General features: G+C 48.3%; 1 protein-coding gene across 2 annotated transcripts in view; it reads left to right on the top strand.

Moving 5' to 3' along the window:
* The window catches only part of Slc6a11 (solute carrier family 6 member 11), a 142001-nt gene that overhangs the window by 45260 nt on the left and 72619 nt on the right, over positions 1–24122 (top strand). The window lies entirely within an intron of this gene.

The raw sequence follows: 24122 nt of genomic DNA, 5'->3' as shown, positions 1-24122 counted from the left end.
GCACCCACAATGCTTAGGAAGCAGTGGGGGAGACCCTGCGTTGGAGGGGAGGAGGAAGATGGAGGTAGGGTGTATAGAAATGTGTGTGAAGCTGAGTGCGTGAGACCCTTGTCTGAGAACTGCCGCTAATGGAGGGTAACTGTGAGTCAAAGGGAAGGAAGGGATACAGAGGAAGTCACAGAAACAATTTGGCAGCACTCAGTCAAACCCAGGTCCTCCACTCTGAAGCAAGGAATTTCATTTCCCAAGTACCCACAGTTTTCCTGACATCAGGCTTGGCACAATACTGTCACTAGGTAATTCAGCAGATGGTCATGTGACTTTGGGGAGCCCAACTTTAGGAATGAAGGTCCTAAGACCCAGAGGGGTAAGTGATGCATTCAGGGTCACCCAGCTAGTGGGATGGAACCCAGGGCACCAAGGTGGATCTCAATCCAGGGCTGAATATGTTTGCTCACTCATCTACCAGGAAGGAGACCCAGGCAGATGTGGGTTTGAATCTAGCAACTTCAGAGTGACTTTGGGTCTTTCTTTATTTCTTGGAATATAAGAGAACCTACCTTATTATAAGGTTTCAGAAAGGTGCTGTGTGTTAAAATACACGGTGGGGGGGGTTGTGTTGCAGCAAACACACAAATGTTAGTTTCATTATTATTATTATTATTTTAAATTTTATTTATTTATTTATTTGAGAGCGTGAGAGAAAAAGAGGGGAAGAGAGAGACAGAGAGAGAATAGGCATCCCAGGGCCTCCAGCCACTGCAAACAAACTCCAGATACATGCACCACCTTGTGCATCTGGCTTATGTGGGTCCTGGGGAATTGAACCAAAGTCCTTTGGCTTTGCAGGCAAACACTCTAGCCCTATTGTTTGTTTTGTTAAGATTTTTATTTATTTATTTACTTATTTATTTATTTATTAGAGACACAGAGAGAGAGAGAGTGAGTGAGTGAGAATGGGCATGCCAGGACCTCTAGCCACTGCAAACAAACTCCAGATGCATGTGCCACCATGTGCATCTGGCTTATGTGGGACCTGGAGAATTGAATCTGGGTCCTTAGGCTTTGCAGGCATACATCTTAATTGCTAAGCCATATCTCCAGCCCCTGTTATTTGTTTTTTTTTTTTAAATTTTTATTTATTTATTTATTTGAGAGCGACAGACACAGAGAGAAAGACAGATAGGGGAAGAGAGAGAGAATGGGCGCGCCAGGGCTTCCAGCCTCTGCAAACAAACTCCAGACGCGTGCGCCCCCTTGTGCATCTGGCTAACGTGGGACCTGGGGAACCGAGCCTCGAACCGGGGTCCTTAGGCTTCACAGGCAAGCGCTTAACCGCTAAGCCATCTCTCCAGCCCTGTTATTTGTTTTTTGATGTAAGGTCTCACTCTAGCCCATGTTGGCTGGAACTTGCTATGTAGTCTCAGGCTGGACTTGAACTCATAGCGATCCTCTTACCTCCGATCCTCCTGCTTCTGCCTCCCGAGTGCTGAGAGTGCTGTGCCACTATGCCTGGTTTCATTATTATTTTTATCTGATTTCTCACAATCCTCAAAATTCTCTGTCCTCAAAGTGACGTCCATCTAGTGGGCAAGTAAGCTTGGGTCCCTTCACCTGAGGAGAACACACATTTAGTAACTGTGAACTGGCTACAGCCCAGTTAGTACTGGTGCTATTTGGACAGAGACATTGCCGTGGGCTTGGGTGGGCTAGACAGGCCTCCTAGAGGAAGGGAGGCCTGTGCTTCACCATGAAGGACAGCCGAGCAGAGGATGCTCCAGGAGCTAGGCCTTCCACGGGAGGACACGTGAGGGAGGCGGAGCCAAGGGAAGTTGTTGAGGGTGGCAAGAACCGGCTGGGCCAACCTGCACACGATGGGAGCCCAAGTGCCCCAGCAGTGGGGAGCCACTGACAGTTACTGAGCAGAGGTGTATTTTGAGAGAGTGGAGGTGGCACAACAGACCTCATACTGTGCTCTGCTGTGACAGCAGCTGTCTTCCTTCCTGTGTGACAACCCCCGGCGTGTAATGAACAAGGACCCCCGGTGAGAACACCGGAGCAGGTGATGTTTCATTTTGCAGAAGCCAGAGAAGGTCCTTATCCTGGATCATTTGTGCCTGGATCAGGATACTGATCACAGCGCCAGCAGGTGCCCTCTTTGTGCCAGCCCTGGTACTGCAGCCTCTCCGGGCACACAGAGCTCCCTGTGCCGCTCACAGCCCAAGATGCCCGTGGTGTATGGAAAAGCGGTTGTGATGCACCTTAGGCACCCTGAATGCAATTCACAAACGACCGGCCACAGAGAGCATTTTGGGAGAACAAGAATAATGCCCTAGCGATGCTATAGGAGAAATCGAAGACAGCCACCTGTAAACGAAGCAGCACGTCTGCCATTCTGTAAAGGCGTAAAGATGAGGAGGACACACTGTCACGAAGCAAGACAGAAGGCAGACGAGTGGCCCTTGACCGTTCAGTACCGTCACTCCGCTTTCGGTCTGAAGTGAGAGCTGAGCGTACGCGGTACTTTGAAACCCTCGCCATCACAGCAGCTGTCAACATGCGCTGACACGGGGACACGGTGCTGGTCACTCGGACCCTCCTTGGGTGGTGTTGACAGCATGACTTAAGCTTCTTGACGACTGGCGAAATACCAGGAGTAAAAGCGCGCACGGCCCCTGCTCGCTTTACATGGTGATTGCATTGAAATTAAGACGAGGTAAAAGATACGTTAATGAATAAGACCTCAGTTCAACCCCAAGAACAAAACCCTTTCAGCTTCACACAAACAGGTTTTGAGTTCAGTAGTTATAACTGCTCACATATGTAGGAAGCGGAGCTTCTGGAAAGCTCAAGAAGCAGGACTTCTTTGTTGTGGGGACTGGGCCACGCACCGCAGGAGTCTCAGAATTTCTAGCCCTTGGCTGTTCATGTGGCCCCTCAGTGTCTGTGATGGCATGAAACGCTCCCCTCATCTCCAGGCTGGCCCTTAGAGGACAAGACTGCTAGTACCACAGTCACCAACCTGCATTGTCACTTAACCTTCACAGAGATTAATCAGGTGGGCATTTTTATTCCCACTCTATAGGTGTACACACCGAGGCTTAGAGAAGCACCGGGACCTGCTCCAGGTCACAGAGCCCGAGCCCAGTCTGCTTTGCTGTGGCACGCGATGCTGTTCTGCGCAGGCAGCCACCTTCAAATGAATTCACCCTGCACATACTTAACCCTGGCTGGGCTTCAGGCACCCTGGCAAGTGCTAGAGACACAGAGGTTGATCAGACTTAGCCCCTGGGTAGCATACGGTAGAAGAAGAGAAGACGCGGGGTGGTGAAGGGAATAGAAGAAGTTCCCTGTGTCCAGGCCAGGCAGTCTTCAGGAGCAGCAGAGAGAGAGAGACATGTTGGGTAGGGGGGCAGGAGCCTGGTTGGTGGGTGCAGTGAGATGTGAGTGTGATGAGGGTCACCAGAAGGCTTAAAGCCAGGAGATGAGGCGACCCGGTTCCTCCCTGTGAAGAATGGTCCCCGAGACTATAACATAAGGAGGGGTGGGAGATGATCAGGGAAGAAGGTGGGAAACCCTGGAGCAGGTGGGAGACTGTGGCTGCTTTGAGGTGTCAAGAAAAGGGTGAGATTAGAAAATGTGCCTGAGTGTGCCCTCCTCACTACCCCTGTCTGTGTTCGGAGGGCAAGGGAGGGGGCACAGAAGCCTAGGTGGGTCTCAGGCTGCAGGCTTGGTGTTCAGACCTATGATGCTGTTGGTGAAAATGGGGGAATACGTCAGGAGGCAAAGGTGTGGCTGGGGGAGATAGTTCAACCTGCTGAGGGCCCATCACATTCGTGATGCTGTGAGAATGTGAGGGGAGATGCTGGGCTCCAGAGAGGCATGTGGGGTGCCTCTAACCACCTGTATATATGTTAGAATTTTTTCAGGGGCCGGGGAGGTTTCACAGTCCCACAAACCCCTGGAAATGCTATAAAAAGTCATGGTATCATGTGGCTGCATATGCTTTACTAGGGTGAAGATCCAGAGATATCATATGACTGTCATTGTGTGTCCCCCCCCCCATGAGAAACTTTTAATCTGACCCATTTCATCTACGTCACATCATTAGTGCTTTCAACTAAGAAGGAACGGAGCAATTAATGCATTGCCCACCATCTTGGTGTGCTCCGTGCACCCTCCGTGAGGGGCAGTGTGCACGCCTGCTCTCTTCCACGGCAGTGGGCAGCCTCTCCTGGCCTTCTGTGTGTGCTGCCCACGGTGCCTCAGGCAAAATTCATTTGCATAAATGGCAGTAACAGAACGGGATGTAGTTTTATCTACCTGTGAATATGATCTGTTACTGAGTTTCTTTCAAGAAAATATGAAAATCATAGAAGAATGAAATCATGATCATATCTCTGGTGATGGATGTTTGCTTTATAGTATCAAACCTCACTGGTCTATTTCTATGCTGTTAATTAATAATTAACATTATTAAATTTATTTGTATTTGTTTGTTTAAGAGAGAGAAAGAGGCAGAGAGAGAGAATGGGTGTATCAGGGACTTCAGCCATTGCAAAGGAACTCCAGACACATGTGCCACATAGTGCATCTGGCTTATGTGGGTCCTGGGGAATTGAACCTGGGTCCTTTGGCTTTGCAGGCAAGTGCTTTAACTGCTAAGCCATCGCTCCAGCCCCAATTTGCTTATTTTTTAATATTTTTGTTTATTTGAGAATGAGATGAATGAGAGAGAAACAGAGAGAGAGAGAGAGAGAGAGAGAGAGAGAGAGAGAGAAAGAATGAGAATGGGAACATCAGGGCCTCTAGCCACTGCAAAAGAACTCCAAACACATGTGCCACCATATGAATCTGGCTTACATGGGTACTGAAGAATCGAAACTGGGTCCTTAGGTTTCATAGGCAAGCACCTTAACCTTTAAGCAATCTCTCCAGCCCGGTCTATTTCTATTTTATGTGCATATATACAAAATGTATTTGTGTGTGTAGGTGCGTGTACACATGCATGTGTGTTTGCAAAGGCTGGAGGTTGACATTGGATGTCTTTCTCAGTTGATCTCCACCTTTTATTTGTTTTTGTTTTTTTTCCTTTTTCTTTTATTTTTTATTTATTAGAGAGAGAGAGAGAATGGGCTCACAAACCAACTCCAGGTGCATGTGCCACCATGTGCATCTGGCTTATGTGGATCCTGGGGAATCGAACATGGGTCTATTGGCTTCGCAGGCAAGTGCCTTAACCGCTAAGCCACCTCTCCTGCCCTTATTTGTTTTTATTACCTTGTGTGTATATGTATAAAGTGTGCTTATGGGGAGGGGGAATCCATGTGTGTCAAGAAGCACATGTGCAGCTCAAAGAATAACCTTAAGGTGTCCATCATTCCTAGACCCTTCCTCCTTCATCCATGACAAAATGTTGAGAAGTTCCTTCCACCTTCTTTAAGAGACAGGCTCTCTCCTGTGCTTTCTCTCTATGTATACCAGTGTAGCTGGTCTGCCACCTTCTGGCTTCTCCTGGCTCTGCCTTCCATTTTCTTTGTGCATTGGGATCACAGACACGTGCACTGCTTTGCACCTGGGTATGTGGTGCTGAGGAGGGTTGGGCATGGGCTGGCCGGCTTTGCAAGCCAGTGCCTTTAACAATGGCTGAGCCATCTCCCCAGCTTCCATCTTATTTTTTGAATATCATAACTTCCAATATATTATAAATATTGAAATTTTAACAATTTCCCTATGACCTCATTCTTTAGGAATATCTATTATCTTGTCATTCTTTTTCTATTCTTTTTTATATTGACAACTTCTATAATTATAAACAATATCCCATGGTAATTCCTTCCTCCCCCCCCCCCCACTTTCCTCTTTGAAACTCCACTCTCCATCATATCCCCTCCCTCTCTCAATCAGTCTCTTTTATTTTGATGCCATGATCTTTTCCTCCTATTATGATGGTCTTGTGTAAGTAGTCAGGCACTGTGAGGTCATGGATATCCAGGCCATTTTGTGTCTGGAGGAACATGCTGTAAGCAGTCCTATCCTTCCTTTGGCTCTTACATTCTTTCCGCCACCTCTTCTGCAATGGACCCTGAGCCTTGGAAGGTGTGATAAAGATATTTCAGTGCTGAGCACTCCTTTGTCACTTCTTCTCAGCACCATGATGCCTTTTGAGTCATCCCAAGATTTCTGCCATCTGAAAAAAAGAAGGTTCTCTAACAAAAAGTGAGAATAGCATTAATATATAGGTATGAACATTAAGAGAAGTGCTTATTGGGCAGTTTGGCGAGCCCCTAGGGCTCATGACTACCCCTGTCGTAGGTTTTCAGCATCAGGGACATATGCCCTCCCATGGAGTGGGCCTCCAGTCAAATTAGAGGGCTGTTGGTTTCCCCCTTAACAGACATGCCACTATTGCACCTGTTGGCTCATTTGGGCTGGCTGTGTCCACTGCAGTGTCCACTGTTGAGTGCTTCACTGGTGATTTCTGTCTCTCGCATTGAACTACATTTAGTGTGGCTTTTTCCAGCTTTTTGTCAGCTTGTCAGAGGTTTTTAGCTCAGCCCAGCAGGATTTCTCAGTGGCCTTACAGCCCAAGTGTGTGGATTCTTCAGCAATAGGGTCTTACCATCTATTTCTATCCCACCTTATTTTTTGATGTAAGATCTTTCACTGAACCTGGAGCTCATTCATTCAGCTAGATGGCTGGCCAGCAAGCACCTCCGCCTCCCCAGCACTATGGTTACAGGAGCCACCACACCCCACTTTTATGTGGGTGTTGGGGATCCAAACTGAGGCCATCATGTTTGCACAATAAGCGCTCTACCTACTGAGCCGTCTCCCCATGCCCTCCCCCGTGCCACACACATCTATTTCTATGGCTTTCGGCAGAAACATGGTGCCATGTTTTTCAAAACATTTTAGTTGACAATTTTCACACACTTACATGAGATATTTTGATCATAATCCCCGCCAATTACTTTCTTTTGTTCTCCCTCCCCAACCCCTTCCATTGAACTCCTTTTTTCCAACTCATCCCTCTTCTACTTTTTGTTTTCTATCATACGTGACAAGAATGTTGGGGCTGGAGAGATTGCTCAGTGGTTAAGGCACTTGCTTGCAAAGCCTAAGGGCCCAAGTTTGATTCCCCAGTGTCCAAGTCATGCCAGATGTACAAGTTGGTGCATGCATCTGGAGTTTGTTTGTAGTGGCTAGACACTCTGACATGCCCATTCTCTCACTTTCTATCTGCCTCTCTCTCTCATAAATAAATAAATAAATAAATAATTTAAAAAATTGTTGATGGGTCCAATATTGTGAAGATAACAAAATAAGTTTAGATGTCAGGAATGCAGTGGCCACTTCATGTCTGGAAGATAGTGTTTCAAAACACTGTTCCTCACTCTTCTTCCTTGGAGGGTGTGATAGAGATGTCTCATTTAAGTGTGTTTTCTAGGACATTCGAAATTACTAAATGCTAACTTAATTTGAAATATTTTAAGAAATATTTTATTTTTATTTATTTATTTGAGAGAGAGATATAGAAATAGGTAGGGAGAGAGAGAGAGAATAGGTGTGCCAGGGCCTCCAGCCACTGCAAATGAACTCCAGTGTGTGCACCCCCTTGTGCATCTGGCTAACGTGGGTCCTGGGAAGTCGAACCTGGGTCCTTTGGTTTTGCAGGCAAGTGCCTTAACCACTCAGCCATCTCTCCAGCCCCTTAATTTGAAATATTTTAACTGGGTTTGAGAGATTTCTAAGTGGTTAAGGCCTTTGCCTGCAAAACCTGGGTTTGGTTGCCTAGTACCCACGTAAAACCATATGCACAAAGTGTTACAGCATCTGGAGTTTGTTTGCAGTGGCTGGAGGCTCTGGCATGCCCATTCTATCTTTCTGTCTCTCTCTCTCTCCTTACAAACATATAAGTAAAATATTTTAAAAAAGAAATAAGGGCCAGGTGTGGTGGCGTACTCCTTTAATTCCAGCACTTGGGAGGCACAGGTAGGAGGATCACCATGAGTTCGAGGCTACCCTGAGACTGCATAGTGAATTCCAGGTCAGCCTGAGCTAGAGTGAAACCCTACCTCCAAAAAACAAACAAACAAAAAAAAAAAAAGGAAATGAAATAATGGGAAATAATAATTGCTGTGGTATATAGAGTGGTCAGTCTCCTGTGGATTCATCTGTTGGTGATGGGGGTCCCCAGCATGACAGTTTAGGGAGATGATGTGGACCCTTTAAAAGGAAACGCCTTGTGGGAAACTTACAGGTCATAGCAGTTGCTCCCATTGGCTCTCTTTGGATCCCTGAACTCTCTCAAGAGCAAGTTGTTACAAGAGGGAATCCAGTCTGAATTGTTTGGTCACACGGGCTCACATTCATGCTTCTGCACATATTCCTGCTATGATGTCACGAGGCCTGCCTCAGAGCTGGGCTGGTGCATACGTCATGTTCTTGAATCTTTCAAGCTATCAGAATAAACCTCTGTTCTTCATAAAGTCTGCTACCACCGATATTTGGTTATTGTATTGGTCAACTTCTCATTGCTGGGACAAAATAGCTGACAAAGATTAGGCTAAGGGAAGAAAGCTTTATTTCAGCTTACAGTTCTAGGTTACAGTCTGCCGCAGCAGGGAAGACCTGATGGCAGGAGCCGTCAGATCCCATTCAGCACAGAGAGGAAACTGGGGGATGAATGGCCGTGCTCCGCCAGGGCTCTCCATTTTATCTGGTCCAGTACCACAGCCCACGGGATGGTACTGCCCACAGTTAATGTGGGCCTTCCCACCTCAGTTAACATAATCAAGGCAACGCCTCACAGACAAGGTAACCTAACCTACATAATCCCTCACCTCGTGCTAGGTCCTGTCAAGTTGACAGTATAAGCCATCGCATGTCTAGTAACAGAAAATGGATTGATACGATGATTCCGACAGTATGCCCCTCGGGATTGATGGAGCTGAAGCTCTGGGTGCAGGCAGGGAGCTCAAGGGGAGAATGCCACAGAAGGTGGAGGAGTGAAGACGGCACCTGGGAAGCCCCAGCACTTCAGAGGAGGCTTAAGAGGCTCTGAGGAGGAAGAAGCAAAGTTGAAGCTGGCGGGGGGGGGGGGGGGGTTCTTTGCAAACTGGAGAAAGGTTAGCTTGGTGGGCCTCAAGTTGATGAGGAGAGTGAGGGCAGGAAAATGGGGGTGGGAATGGTGCTGACCATCCTCCCAAGGCCAAGGTGAGCAAGAGCGACTGTCCCTTTTTCCCTCTCCAAAGATTAATTCAGACAGAAGGGGAGGAAGGACAGCTGAAATCAAAGGCAACAGACACGGAGGGGTTGGATCTTGGGTAACACTATTATTCAAGAGGGACACAGAAGAAGGCGCAGGTTCGAGGGAGAGAATGGTGACTGTGGAGGCGAGCATCTGACCGTGTGTAGTACTGCCACATGGAGTTATGGAAAAGCCAGTTGGACATCAGCATAAGGGATTTGACACCGTGGCTCTTAAACTGCAGAAACACTGCCACATGGTAAAGGGGATTGGAAACTCTCCGTACATCAGCAGCTTCTAAGGCCATAAGAAGAAGGAAGGGAACCCAGAAGAGGGTGCAGACAGATGATAATGTGGAGTGTCCTCGAATGATCGAATGCCTGAGGCTGGGTGAACTATAGAGAATAGAAGTTTATTTGCTTCATTGTTTGTTCTAGAGGTGGGGGAGCGCAAGAGCATGGTGCTGGCATTTGATGCGGGACTCCTTGCTGCGTCATTACATGGTAAAGGTCTCCAAGTAGGCAGCAGAGCAAATTACTAGCTCAGGTCTTCTAAAAGCCACTGATGTCGTCATGGGGCACCACCCCCATGACTTCATCTCATCCTAATTGCCATCAAAAGCCATCCCTCCAAATGCCATCAACCTGTGACTCTGGGGTTATAGTCCAACATGTGACCCTGCATGGGCATGTGTCCTTCAAAACATGGGGTGAGACCGGGCTTTCTAGAAACAGCTTAGAAGTAAGTATGCTTGGAGCCAGAGGCTGGAGCTCACTCTTGTGCCCAACACACTCCCATACACTGTCTGGTGCTTAAGAGATAATGATCAAAGTTGCTTCATTTTTATTTTCATGTTATGCATGTATGTAATATAGTTGATCGTATTCACCCCACTACTGTCTCTTTACCTTCCCACTGTTCCCCTTCTTCTTTCTAACTAGTCCCTCTCCTACTTCTATGGTGTGTGTGTGTGTATGTGTGTGTGTGACTCGAAGTATCGGTCCTTACCTTCCAACTTGTTTGAGACAGGGTCTCTCTTGCTTTGCTATTGCAAATTCCAGGCTAACTGGCCCAAGAGCTATGGGCTTCTCCAAGCTCCACCTCCCATTGTCCTGGGAGCACTGGGACCTTAGACACCTGTACTGTTGTGTCCAGCTTTCCGTGGATTCTGGGGGTCTGAACTCCGGTTGCCAGGCTTGTGCATCAATTACTTTTAACCACTGAGCAACACCCCCCAACTCTTTAATGTCTTTTCAAAAAAAAAATCAGAGTTGTTTGTTTAAATTAAGGGGATGCATGAAGAAATAGAATCTGAAAGAGATTTTAAAAATGGAGGAAGGAAAGAAAAAAAGAAGTCTAATGAAGAAAATTTTTAAATATTTTATTTATTGATTCATTTGAGAAGGTGGGGGAGACGCAGATAGAGAGAGGGAGAATGGGTGCCTCTAGTCACTGCAAACAAACTCCAGATGGATGTGCCACCTTGTACATCTGGCTTATATGGGTGCTGGGGAATCAAACCTGGCTCAGTCCTTAGGCTTTGCAGGCAAGCATCTTAACTGCGAAGCCATCTCTGTAGCCCAAAGGAAACTTTTAAATCTGTCAAGACAGAATGAAGACAAATGCCAAGAAACCATTAGGCTGGCGTTTTAAGGGTGGCCCTGGTGTCTTCTGGAATGGCAGCTAAAGAGGGAGGTGGGAGTTGACACTAAGTGCTGTCAATAGAGGCTGGAAAGGGAGGTAAGCACAGATTTGTCCTCAAAAAAAGGAGTCATTTTGGAAGGAGCATGTTTCACCAAGAGGAGGAGACCTGTGAAGGATTCACGTGGCTCCAGATCCCTGAGAGAAGGCCCAGGAGAGCCCCACTTCTTGACCCGGGAGATGGTTAAGTACAGTCTATTTTGAGGGGAGGAGTGCCTGCGGGGTCTCAGCAGAAGCTGGGGTCCTACCCAGGCCCTTGACTGTCCACCGCTCCCTCTCTGCACGCGTGCTTCAGAGAGCTGGGGGTGTCGGGTGGCATTTCTCCTTCCAGCAGCATTCCCCTACTGATAAATCCACTCCAGGGAAATGTGTTTTCACGGTGCACTTGGTTGCTATGGTGACACTAGCTTCTGGTCCAAGAAGATGGATGGAACTTAAATCATTATTAACCAAGGTACTGGTTGTGTATTCCAGGCCATAATAGCTCCTAATGCCAGGGTAAGGTTGACTCGGCATGGTATGGAGTATTTATGTTGCTTGGACTTGTTTTTGGATTTGTTTTCATTTTTGCAGCCTTTCCGGTGGAGCTCTGTAAAAATCAATACCATTGACTCCATAGCTAATCTTAATTCACCATGAAATCGGCTTAAACACGAGCCTCCCCACCCAGGGGTCTTTAGATATCCCGAGGACAAGGATTAAAATTAGGTCCAGCCATGCTAATGAGCCTGGCTGCTATTTCAGGACCATGTCACCCTGGCATGTGGGGCTGGCTTCTGTCCCTGAGGTGCCTTTTTCCCAGGCTGACAGGCTCTGCATGCTCCAGGTCCTGAGGCCATGAGGCTTAAGGACTTTGTTCACACAGTGCATTCCAGTTCTGTACTCTGGAACCCCAGAGACATGCTGTTCCCCTTAAGGCCAGCTCCAGAAGCAGTTCTCTGATACGCCCCGCGCCAAGCTGCCCTCCACGCAACTGTGGGTCCCTTAATCGGCCGTCACTAGGGTCTGTTGTCAAGTCAGTCAAATGTCCCTTAAGGACGGGGACTGGCCCATTCATCAGCTTCAGCTCGCTCTCAGAACGGAGCACAAGGACATAGCCACAGTGGCCTCAGTGAACCCCACTGTCTGCAGCTGGATCTCAGCAAAATGTGCTTTAGAAAAAAAATTATTCTCAGGAGAGGCTGAATCACAAACACAGACCATCTGCACCAGAGGCCCATGGCAGACCTGTGGGATTGTGTCCTATTTTGTTCACTTACTGGGTTCTTACTCAGGCACCCAGGTCTGAAGCTGTTTATCCATTCATTATTTACAGTGGGCACATTTGCAAGAAGAGTCTCAGAGCCTGTGAGGATGAATACAGCTCTTAGCTTCAAGGGACGCGTCAAGGGCAGGGCTAGCCAGCTATGCCAGCAGCTGTTACAGTCTCGGTCCTGAATCTTCTCCAAAGGCCCATGCGTTACAAGCCTGGCACCAGCTGTGGCAATGTTGGGAGGGGGTGGAGCCTTTGGTAGGTGTTGCCTAGTGTTGGGAGGAAATCGGGTCACTGGGCGTGTGCCTTTGATGTCGAGAGAGATTCTCTCTCTCTCTCTCTCTCTCTCTCTCTCTCTCTCTCTCTCTCCTTCCCTCTCCCTTTCCTGACCACCACGAGGTTAAACATACGCTCCTGCCATGGTGCTTCCACAAGCACAAAACAACAAGACCATGCAACCATATGGGCCAAAATCAACCTTCCCTTCTCTTAAGTTGTTTCTCTCAGGTATTACGTTGTAGTTGTGGGATGCTGGCTCACATAACAGTATTACTAAGTAGAACGAAATACAGCTCAATAAAAGGGAGGAATGGAGCTGTTTACCAAAGGCTGATGTGCTAAGCCACTACGCTACATGTGGACAATGCCTTGTTTAATTCCCACACGCGCTATAGAGGTGGTGAACGACTCCCAGAGGGAGACCTTCACTCAAGTCTCGAGATAGCACGCACCCAAAGACACACGGGAGACCAAACTTGCTGCAAAAGCATGAGGCTTTATTCGGGAAACCAGAGCTCTGGGGTCGACACGTATCTCATGCAGGAGACAGAGGAGTCGACCCTGAGCCCTATTGGGTGTTTCTTTTTATAGGCTTCTTAGCAAGGAAGGGAAAGGGGAGGGGGTTTCACAAGGGTATTTGCAAAGCTTGTACAGTTATGTCTACATATCTTATTTGTGCATAACCAGAGTTTAAGTCCTTGGTCAGGCTGTCTTGGGAAACTATTTTATTATTTTGGTTTTTCTCAAAACTGTATTTTTGTTTATCCTCTTCCCGGGACACAAAGTTTAGGTTGACCCGACCAACCCATATCTTGGGCCACCTGCAGCCTATCTTTTAGCCTATTTTTGATTTACTCCTTTCTGAATATACAGCTCAGGCTGTCCCCTAGCTGTAGCAACCAGCTGTTTCTTCACTAAGTTTACTTTAAAATTTTCTATCCTGCCTTTCAGTGGGAACTATCGCCTGCATTTCATAGTAAAACCCTGAGGGCCAAAGGGACAGAGTTCATTAGCCAAAAGTCAGTCACATACACAGAAAGTAGCAGAGGCTGGATTCACATTTTCCGAAGTCGAGGCCAGCCCCGCGTCTGCATGCTATTAACTGCCTTGCTTGCCTTGGGCTGTATAACGGGTAGTGCTGTGCATTCAGCCTGGATGGATAATGCTGGGTCCTGGGAGACATGGCCATTGCACTGGCGTTAAAGGTGGCATTATTTGGGAAGATTACTGAGGAAGAAAGGGTGGAATAAAGCAAACGCTTGCAGGCAGGGGAGGGTGGGGTTTGCTCAGGGAACAGGGGAAGTCATGGTGTGAGATGACCCTGGCTGGGTCACAGCAGGAAGGCAGGGCACAAACTCCCCATGGATCCCTTGTTGACGGCATGTGGCTTTGCAGTGAGATGGATCAGAACTGGAATCCTTCCTTTCCTGTCTGTTCACTCACAGGCTGACACTTCCCTTTCTTAGTTTCCGCTTCCACGACATGAGCATGGCCACAGCTCCTGCTTCTGTGGCTAAGTAGCCTAAGAACAAAGCACACAGCAGACAGTAAACATTAGTCCCATCAGTAGTTGGCATCTCAATGGTCTCGGAACTCAGTACTTTTCCTTCTAATCCTGTGCTTCTGGTGGCCAACTAAGACCTCAGCGTTGCAGTGAGCCTCGGCCATCGTGGAGAAGAAACAGCAGCATTCCCGGGGCTCCACTGGTCTGCTGTGCCCCAGCCCCCAGAGATCCCTTCCCCCATGGCCTGCCAGCGCTGGGAATGGTCTTTCCGCATCGGCATCTCAAGCCTCCACACGCCAGGCCCGTGCCCCTGGCGACCATGGACTCCTCTGCAGGGAGCCCACGCTCCTTCCTCGCCAGGTTCACTACATGTCACATAGATTCACCATGATCACTGTCCTTAGCCTCTCTGTTTGTACTGGGCAAAGGTCCTTCCTGTCATATTTGTTTGCGATGGACACAGCCAGGACCTGTTGTTCCTGTTAGCCCGGCTGTCAAATGTCTTCTAGCCCACGTTCGAACTTGATGTTTCTGGGCTGCGTCCTGGTGCAGTTCCTCCTTTCCCATCTAAACCCACCTGTCCATAGGTTGCTCACCTGCCACAGCTGTTGGCTGGAGTTGGTACTGTTCCCCTCACAGCTCAACTGAGATGGACTCTAGCCTCTTTGCCTGCTGTCTGGAACCCCAGACATATTGTTCTCTGCCAGCCACGGCCACTCGTTCACTGGGTGGGAGAGGTTTTGCTCACTGTTGGTGGGCAGCCAAGGCTATCCCGGCCTTGCTTATTACCGATTGAAGACAGCCTGTGACCTGCCCTCGTCTTTACCACGCGTGTGAGCACCGCCCTCTGTTCATACGTGAGGAAGACAGAAGCTCAGGAAGCCTTGGGGGTCTTCTAAGCATACCTGCACGTGGTGCCTGACAACAGACCCCACACCAAATGCAGCTCCTCAGCTCCTGACCGTGGTGAGGAAGGTTAGCTTCCTGAGAGACCATGGTGTCTTTAGCAGCCCTCTTTAATCTTACACACTGGACCTTCCTGGAGACTTCCTGTTCTTCAGTCTTCCAGGTTGGCTTTGTGTGTTAATATGGTCATCCTTGGACCCACCCTCACGAGCCTTAGAATCTTCTCTTTAGAAGGGAAAAATGTGAATCATCTCACCCAGTCCCTTCATCTAACAAAAATGACCCAGACCTGGAGTGAGAACAGGACCTCCCCAAAGCCACAGCAGCTGGACATCTAGCCTCCATGTTTGACTGTGTCAAGGGGCCTCAGAGAAGAGCAGAAGCATGATCACTTCCTCCCCTCTCCTGCGCCAGGCCAGCTTCCGGGACCCCACCCTCTCTGTTCATCTGCCATGGCTTCAGTAGGGTACTGGCCACAGTTCCACAACCTAAAAGACTTTGTCTTCATTTCAGCTTGAGAGAAGGCAAGAAGGGAGGATAGGATCCAGCCCTTTCTTTTAGGGTCATGACCTGGAAGGTATACCTAGCATTGCTCTTTAGCCCTTATTGTCCAGATGTAGTCGCGTAACCACCTAACTATAAGAAAAGGCTGGGGAATCTCTCTCTCTCTCTCTCCGTTTTCCTAGACAGCCATGGGTTCAGTCAAATATAAGAGGGTTTGGGACTGGAGATATACTGCAACCTGGTATGAATCAAGCCCTGGGTTCTACCTTCATTCGGCACTACAAATTTTTTTTAAAAGGAGGGGTTTTGTTACTGCGTAAGAGAGAGCAGAGGTGGGGTGTTTACATGGTGGTGCAGTGAGCACTGGGTGGGGCTTGCTCATCTCCCTTGACACTGTCCCTCAAAACCTTCCCCTCCTCCTCCTCCACCTAATTCAGGAATGATGCTTTTTTCTTTTCCTTTCCTTTTCTTTTCTTGTAGCATTGTAGTCTCTGTAACTCATGGAAAACCACTTGCTATGACCCCAGAATGATAACTTCAGCTCCCCATGGATCTATCAGGACATTGTTAAAATAGCATTGTCTCCTTGGAATATACCACTGTTTTCTTGTGGAAAACATTAATTTTGCACATGCACGTATATGTGGCATGGATATTTGTAAAGGGAACAAACGTACGTAGGTGCACATGTTCACATGTGTGCGGAGGCCGGAAGTCCATGTCAAGTATCTGACTCAGCTACTCACTCCCTTATTTCCTGAGGCAGGGTCTCACACTGACCCCAACCTTCATGGATTCAGCTAGGTAAGCTAGTCAGACAGCCCAAGGGACCAGTCTGCCTCCTGCTCATCCTCTCAGTGTCATGTACATGAATGCTGGGGATTTGAACTTAGATCCTCATACTTGCGTAGTAAGCATTTTACCCACTGGTCCATTTCCCTAGTTCCCTATTTAGAATCTAGTTACTTTGGCAGAAATTTATTGCCAGCATTTACAAATCTTGTTAAGATGTCCCAGAGTAGTATTTCTGTAAGAGGCAAAAATTATGAGGAGGCCAAAGATGTCCATGGTAATCCCATCTTCAGAAATTTATTTTTCTTAGCATCTTCTTTCTAAAGATGAGCAGTGCCTTGGTAGATGTGGTGGTTTGTTGCATGTGTCCCCCATAAACTTATGTGTTCTGAATGCTAGGTCCCCAGCTGATGGCAATTTGGGAATTGGATCCTTCTGAAGGTGTTGTATTGTTGGGTCGGGCTTATGGGTGTTATAGCCAGCTTCCCCTTGCCAGTGTTTGGCACACTCTCCTGCTGCTATTGTCCACCTGATGTTGGCCATGAGGTGATGTTCACCCTCTGCTCATGCCATCATTTCCCCTGCCATCATAGAGCTTCCCCTTGAGTCTGTAAGCCAAAATAAACCCTTTCCTCCCACAAGCTGCTCTTGGTCGGGTGTTTTCTCCCAACAACACAAAGCTGACTGCAACAGTAGAGGTGATGCACACAAACATTTGGCAAGTGGTAGAGTGATCTCTCCTGGGAATTTAGGTAGTGCTCCCCAAGAAGCTAGGCCAGAGGACAACCTGATAGAATGATACCAGTAGTAAGAATGACTATCTAAAGCCTGGATATTCAGTGCTGTGCTTTCCAACAATATGGGACAGGCAGAAGTACCCCAGATACAGCTGCAGGGCCAGCTGCAAGGGAAGTTTAGAAAGAGGACTGCATGGGGCAGTAGACAGTCACAAGCTGCTGATGAGTCAGGCGAGCTAGAGGCTTGAGGTTCAGGATGACTAGAGGAGACCACAAGCACTAGGAACAGGCAGAAGCTGGAGCGTGTGCGGTGCAGAGTTATGGGCTTCGGAGTGCTTCCATCTCTGTGACCCTGGACAAGCTACCTCGCTGGTCTTGGAGCTGCTTTGTCTGAAAAATGCAAGGGGAGCCAATTTATGTGATATGAAGATGGACTGGACATATGATCAATATATGTGATATGAAGATGGACTGGACATATGAGAGGAGCCAGTAGGTGGTGTTCAGCAAACAGAGGCATCTTCCAAGGCTCCAGGTAGCAGGTTCACACAGGGCCCAACCCAAACCCATACTGGGACCCTGGGGACTTCCCGGGGCACCTGGTTCTTTAGAAGGGTTGCATCTGAAAATGGATTGTTCTCTCAGAAAGGACTGGAAGCAGGGCCCGAGGAGCTCCTCAGACAGTGAAGTGTTTGCCTTGCCAATGTGAAGGCCTGTGTCCCCAGAACCCAGGTAAATAAGCCGGCAGTGGGCTTGTCATCCCAGTGCTGGGGGTGTAGAGACAGGAAGGTCACTGGCCAGCCATTCTAGCCTGCCTAGTGAGGTCCAGGTTAGACAGACTGCCTGTCTGATAAAGGTGGACAGTACCTGAGAAACAACACTCCAAGTTGTCCTCTGGTCTTCATACACACCTACACACACACCTACACACACACACACCTACACACACACACACGCGAACATGCATAAATGCACATACACACAAAGAGCTGGGAAGGACCTCAGAAAACATTTCCCTTGTTTTCCCCACAACTACAGAAGGGATTCTTCCTGCCTGTGGTCCTCAGGGTGATTTTAGCAGCATCTGGGTGCGAAAGGAAGAGCGCCCAGCTGCACTGTGAGATAGTCACTCCCCTGTCCCATTTCCTAAAGCTTACGTTACCCCTAGCGCCTCTCTCAAGCTTCGGACTTCTTTGAGTACAGACAGAACACACCCTTCGTGTTCACGGGTGCAGTGCTTGTCCATCTACGCATGGCTGCCTGTTTGTGTACGTGGGGGTCAGAGCTTGATATTGGGTATCTTCCTCATCCCTTTCCACCTTACCCTTGGGGACAGGGTCTCTCACTGATTAGTGATTGGGCTAGACAAGCTTAACCAGCAAACCCCGGGAGATCCTCCTGTCTCCACCTCCTTACTACTGGGATCATAGGCAGACACCACCACACCCAGCTGTGTGTGGGTGCTAGGCATCTAAACTCACGCCGCATACACGCACAGCAAGCACTTTACCAGCTGGGCCATTTCCCCAGTCACGTGGCCTTTGGCTCCAATGTCCTCACATTTTATTTTCTCTGCATAAGAATCACATTCTAATTGTGTTTAGAGATAACTTTGCTATTTAGGGTAGAAATTAGGTTTTCTCACTTATTAGTATAAAATCATATTGTTTGATAGAAGATACGAGGTAAGTACTACACATATAACACCTGGATGTGAATCAAAATCTGAGATGTAATACCAGAGTGATTCGAGTTTGGATTAGCACCTCCCCCATCCCTTGTCTTCTCTGTAGAGAGGGAGTGGACTTGCCTGAGCTGCCCAGTGTGTAGGATCTGCTGACAGCATAGACCTGGACTTTTGTCCCTTCATCAAGTTGCTTTCCAAATGCCTTTGGAGCAAAGCTCCACTTTCCAATTGACCTCATTATCCTGAAAAACTTAGGGAGGGCGGCCCTTCTGCACTTGGTGGCCTTTGCCATGACCAGATAATCTCTGTGCTATGAAATAAATGGTTGTGTTCTGGAAGTCAGGGGCAGCCCCCCCTCCCCCCAGGCACAATTCCAGTATTGAGATGCAAATGAGCAATTAGAGTCAATTAAGACAGGATACAGTATAATTACCAGAATTGTGCTAACCTTTCAATTCAGAAAGACTTGACTTGGTAAAAGGAGGTTAAACCATAGTGAAGCTCTTATTTATCCTGGGGGTGTGTTTGAGGCAGGAATGCCTCATAGCCTGGGCTGAGAAGTCTGGCAGATGGAAGCCTCCCTTCCCCATGCCCACCTCTCTGGGTCTGAGCCACCTCAGGCAGCTGCTGGGCACAACCAGGCTAGGTGCTACCTTGTCAAAGACTTTGTGTCCATCTCAGACGCTACTTCATGAGGCACATGCCCAAGCCCCGAGACAGCCTCCTACCTCTTCTAGACGTTCTTAGACGTAGCCTGGCTCCTTAAGCATCTTCATAGGGACCCTGCACCTTGCCTCTGAGCTTCCCGACCCCGGGTATCTGACCTGGACTCTCTATTTAAACCAAACCCTCTGTGATTCCTTTACTTATAAATAGAGCTCCTAAAATCCAACTTGATTTCCTAACTCCCAGTTCATGGGGGACCAGCATTTCATATGGTGTTGGCACAAAGCCATGTTCTTAACGACCTGCTTTCTCCTGCTTTTCTGAGCACCCATCCAACAAAGACTGAGCCCACCTCAGACGCCAAACATAGTCTGGGGGCCTGTGGATACAGCATGGGAAGGTCAGAGCAAAGTCCTCGCATTTTCAAAGCCATAAACTTGTAAGACAAGGAAACCTCAGCCCTAGGTGCTTGGAGGAGGCCACACTGCTGGGGTTGTGGGTGACAGAGGTGGGGCGGGAGTCGGGGAGGATGTGGCATTCATTGTAAGCGCATCTGCAGGGACAGTTTGTTTTAAGGGGAAAGAGGGTACTGCTCTGGAGTGGGACAGGGACATTTCAGATAGACTGTTGAAAGCCTGTGCTTCCAGAGCTGTGAGACAGGATTAGGCCTGGGCATGTGACTTTGAAGAGGTTCCGCAGTGTGGGGATGCGAACGCACAGAGGGTGGACGCCGTGGGTGGCCGCGGAGCTGGCCGCCGACTCTCTGGACAAAGCAAGGCTGGGAAAAGGCAGGGGGACCACAAGGAGCCTGGCGTGCTCCCCAGCAGTGAGAAACCGGTAGGAGGAGACCTGCCAAGTCACACAGCCAGAGAGGGCAGAGGCCGGACTGGACCTTAGTGTTACGGACCTGAAGTCTGGAGCTGTCGATGCACTCCTTCTCGGACGTGGCGCTAGAAGGTCAGGTTCTGCGGGGCAGACGGCCACGTGCCAGAGTCATGTCTTTGAACCTTGGGCAGCAGCGTGGACAACAAGAGACTGTCACAATGACCCCAAAAGGGAGGGGGTGGAGGGCCCATGCTGGAAGGAACAAGACTATGATTTAAGTATGCAAGAGCTGGAGATCTGGGGCGGTGGAACGGGATCATAATGGCATGTGTGGACATGCGGAGGAAAGATGCTAGGCCAGCATTCCCCTGAGTACCCCAGTGAACACCTGGAAACTTCTAGATTTCCTGGCATCATTTTATGTGCCCCTACGTCCTCAGCTAAATCCATGTCATCCCCGATTGGCTCAGCCTCTCTCACTCACATTTCTCTCAGGACACTGAACTCCAAACCATACTTTTTACAGACTCCTTCTTAGACCTGGGAAGCACTTTCCCACCCGTCTCCCCAGCCTTCTTTTTCCCTATTGGCTATTCTTGTGTGGTGTGATAACCCTGGGCATCTTATGCACTCATGTACAAACTCAACAAGCCTTTCAGTTAGGTTAACCTGCGAAGACTTTGAAAAGGCACCAGTAAGACATGGACTAGATCAAGGGTAGCCGATGGATGGATTTCATCACAGCTGATAATGGGGGCTGCCTGGAATCCTATAGAGAGGGCTCCAAGGCTGCTTCCAGGCTTAGCTTCAAAGGGTGCTGTGATGGATTAGTGATGTCTGACAGGAGAAATTGGTGCCGATATGCATGTCATTTATGGGAAATCTCTTAATGACCAGATCTGTATGATTTTGAACAGCTTATAGCTGTTCTTAGTGGGTGAGGGGAAAGCCAAAAAGATAATGAGCAAGTGTTTAGTGTGGACAAGGTTTGAAACAGATTAGAAGAGGTTGGGAGATTTGGGACCAGCAGCATTGCATTTTCAACTTTGATACCTCTCTCCCCTTGTGTGCATTATGAAATGGTGTCCCTAAACCACTTTTTGCACCCCACCTTGAGACCCTTAAGCACTGGCTTACAAATGAATATTTCTTGAGCTACACGCTCCAGCCAGAGGTTTTATTAAGGCAGGAAACTTGCCTGCCTGTGGGCAATTCATTTGAATAGTTTGTCTCCTTTATTTGTGGTTTCATGAAAGGAGTGTAAAAATGAAAGTGTGGATGCCAGTGGTGGAAACATGTCTCTCCTCAATGAATATCAAGGCAGGGCATCAATTGAGAACTGCAAACAGTTGTCAGCCACTGAACAGTCATGTCGTTGGGACTGAGGGACAATTTGCTGTGCATGTCGCCTGAACACTGTGAGGATAAATTTGGCCAGGTTATAAGTCACTCCCTTGAAGGACACCTCAATGACCAGTCCACTCAGTGCACACTAGACAAGGATAAATGGCAAGTTTCTCTAGTCTACGTGGCTTCCCAGGCCAAGGACAAACCCCTATGGTCTAGAGACATCCTTACATTTTGCATGGCGATGCTCTTTCTTGTCCTTCAGGTGTGTGAGCTGGGGGCTTGTGGCAGCTGAGCTGCAGAAATACGGTGAGTGTGGAGCAGTCAGCTCCTGGCCACCGTGGGTCCTTATCTTCTCTCGTACACCAGAGACAGGTAGTAATTATTACACGGAAACAGCAGGTTGTTACCCTCAACCTGATTTTTGAAAATTATAGGTTGAGTAGTGGACTCATTGTGGAAGAAATGAGTCAAGAATTGATATGAAATGCAGAAGATCTGTCGTAGGTGATGCCTGGAATGCTAAGCAAGAGACTTTATGGCACTGTAGCTCCCTGGCCAGCAACCAGCCACCCTTGTGGGTGGCTGGCCTCTTACCTTTCCTTACTATTAATATCAGCTGCTGGTCTCTTATTATATGTTTGACCTTTTCTGGATCATTATATGTGATAGCAAGAGAATGTCTTGATCACCTGACATGATAAGTTGAAGGCTGAGTGGGCCAAGGATGGTGCTGGCTCCGTACGCTAGACATAGTACCCAGATAAAACCATCCCACCTCATAGGTTGGGTCCCCAGGACCCATTGCTGCCACATACTCTGCTGATTCTCACTTTCTGCTATTTCAAGTCAGGCTTTGCAGCTGTGCTAAGTCACCTCTCAGCGGGTATCATCCCGTAAACAAAGAAGCCGCATAGCTTGCATGGGTGTTGCGAGGATTGCTTGCAAAGCCTGGTTGTTGAACAGGTGACCTTGGAGTCAGGCAGTCTTGCTGCGGATCCCATATCATAACTCATTGGCTGAATGATTTTGGACAAGTTACCGGTCATTCCTCTGGACTTTCTCAAGTGTAAAAGGAGGCCTTCCCTACTCACAGAGTCCATGCATGGGATGAGCAAAGCTGCTGCTGCCATCGTGTGTGCATGACACGTGCCTGGCATGCTGTGGTTGTTTTATAAAATACTTATTTTGGAGGACAGAGAGCCAGAGAGGAAGATAATGAGGTTGGGAATGGGTGCATCAGGGCCTCTTGCCATTGTTAATGAATTCCAGATGCGTGCACTACTATGTGCATCTGGCTTTTTGTGGGTACTGGGGAGTCAAACTTGGGCTGTCAGGCTGTGCAAGCAAGCACCTTTAACCACAGAGCCACTGCTCTAGCCCTGGATCTATGTTTGTTTCCCCTCTTCCCTCATCCTTATCTTCCATGTTCTGAGCTCCTGGTCATCCCCTATGGGCTGATATCTGAGACACCTCTTTGGAGAAGCCCTCTCTGACTGCTCATTTAATTTTTTTTTTTTTTTTACTTATTTGAGAGACAGAGAAAGAATGGGCGTGCCAGGGCCTCTAGCCACTGCAAACGAACTCCAGGTGCATGCCACCTTGTACATCTGGTTTACGTGGGTCCTGGGGAATTGAACCAAGGTACTTTGGCTTTGCATGCAAGAACGTTAACCACTAAGCCATCCCTCCAGGCCCCTGACTGCTCTTGTTGTGGGCTGTTGTCTCTCTAGACCAGATCCAAATGGCTTCAGGCCAATGCTGGGTCCTCCCCTGCCCCTGGCAGCTTTCTCACCTCTCTTCCCTGCATTCTCCTTTTCTGTACTTCTTGTTATCTTTTCCCATACCCCCCATTGCCTTTCCTCCCCTCACCTAGCCTATCTTTCATTATAAAAACTCAACTTTTGTTAAGAACAGTAGTTTTGAAAATTGCAGGCTTGGGTCCATTTGTGAACCCTGAAATGGATTAAGAGGATGATGGCCATTGTTTAGAAACAGACAAGAGCGTGATAGATGCCACTGTCGCGTGTCACACTTGGGGGCGATTCGATAAAGCTTCCTTCCAGCGCTCCGTGGACGGCACTGTGATCTCTTTCTTTGTATGGGTTGTGGTCACAAGTGTTTTGCATGCACTGCTATGAAGCTTCCCCTCCCCCATCCCCGGATGCCCCCAGCATATGCTCCCTTGAAGGGCCAGTGATGGGCGATGAGGCAGGAGAACAGGTGGGCTGAGATCACTTTCCTTGGTTCCAGTGAGAACATCATCACCCTTCCTTTGTGGCTATTTTGTATTATTGCAGTAAGAAACTTGACATGAATTCTATCTAGTGAGTTAAGGAATGTCTACGTACCACGTCACACAGTGCATCTCGCAAGCATATGCCTCATGCATGCCATGAGTGCCCCCCACATACACACACACAACCACCGTTCCGTTCCTTGCTTGTATGCGTCTGCGTCAGACTCGTCGTAGAAGTGCCATTACATAGTAAGTCAGTACCCTGTACGCGCAAGATCCACGTCTTTGTATTCAGAGAACCTGGGATAGAAAATACCTGAAAAAATTTTTTTATCGGAGCCTAGCGTGGTGGCGCACACCTTTAATCCCAGCACTTTGGAGGGAGAGGTAGGAGGATCGCCATGAGTTCGAGGCCACCCTGAGACTACCT

This window comes from Jaculus jaculus, chromosome 14 (assembly GCF_020740685.1).
Source record: "Jaculus jaculus isolate mJacJac1 chromosome 14, mJacJac1.mat.Y.cur, whole genome shotgun sequence".
In the NCBI taxonomy this organism is placed as follows: domain Eukaryota; kingdom Metazoa; phylum Chordata; class Mammalia; order Rodentia; family Dipodidae; genus Jaculus; species Jaculus jaculus.
This window is presented reverse-complemented; position numbering and strand designations above follow the sequence as displayed.